This window comes from Astyanax mexicanus, chromosome 19, assembly GCF_023375975.1.
Source record: "Astyanax mexicanus isolate ESR-SI-001 chromosome 19, AstMex3_surface, whole genome shotgun sequence".
Taxonomy (NCBI): domain Eukaryota; kingdom Metazoa; phylum Chordata; class Actinopteri; order Characiformes; family Acestrorhamphidae; genus Astyanax; species Astyanax mexicanus.
The window spans coordinates 26,896,610-26,897,804 of record NC_064426.1 but is presented as its reverse complement, the minus strand read 5'-3'; positions in this window follow the sequence as shown (position 1 = coordinate 26,897,804).

Below are 1,195 nucleotides of genomic sequence, written 5' to 3'. Positions count from 1 at the left end.
GTTGGCACCTTCCTAAAGCCTAGACAGACAGACAGACAGGTAGATAAAATAAGGTAAGAGTGCAGCTAGATAACATACAAACATAAGCCATATAACTGTTTATTACTATATTGAGAAAATACACACTGGAAATGAAAACATCTGAACTGCTTAACTATTTGCACCAGGAGTGGCATAAAGTTATCCAAAAGCAGTGTGTAAGATTGATGGAGGAGTACAAGCCAAGATGCATGAAAACTGTGATTAAAAAACAGGGTTATTCCACCAAATATTGATTTCTGAACTCTTACATTTTTCTAAATATGAACTTGTTTTCTTATTGAATTAATAATATATGAACTTATTTCTTATTTGAGGTCTGAAAGCTCTGCATCTTTTTTGTTATTTCTGCCATTGTTCATATTCTGCAAAACAAATGCTTCAATGACAATATTTTTATTTGAAAATTGGGAGAAATGTTGTCAGAAGTTTACAGAAAAAACAACAATTTTCATTTTACTTAAACTTATACCTAAATAGAAAAATAACTGACTGAGAAACTGAATGGACAGTCAACACACCGCTTATTCAGTGTTTTTCTTGATTTCTTTTTTACATTGCAGATTAATATTAAAGACATAAAAGACATAAAACAGTTAATGGACACGTGTAATTATGTACTAAAAAAGTGTTTGGTCTCCACACTCCCCTGATCTAAACCCAACTCAGAGGGTGGTTTGGGGTGAGCTGGAGCTTTAAAGCATAAAGGAAAAGAAAAGCAGCAACTATTGTTCAGCACCTCCAGGAACTCCTTCAAGCTGCAGAGAAATCTATTCCAGGTGACATTAAAGCTTGAAGACATTCAGATTCAGACAGACACATTCAGACAGATTTAATGTCTTAAATATTAAAATAATAATGTAAAAAAAATCTAAAAAGAAAGAAAGTGTTTCCTAATAAGAAAGGAAGTGTTTCCAGACTTATGAGTGGTACTGCATATATAGCAACTATGAGTTGATTGAGCAGGATAAACATATATATCTTTATATAGTGCATTTCTAAATTATTTCTTACTTAATCACTAAAACAGCATGTTAATCAAGTCAGTCAGGCGTGGCTCCGCCCCTTTGATTACTTCTAATTGGCCAACCAGTGCCGGGTCTCTGCAGAGGGGGCGTGTCGGTGTAAAGTTTCTTATTGTTTAGCGTACATGTCC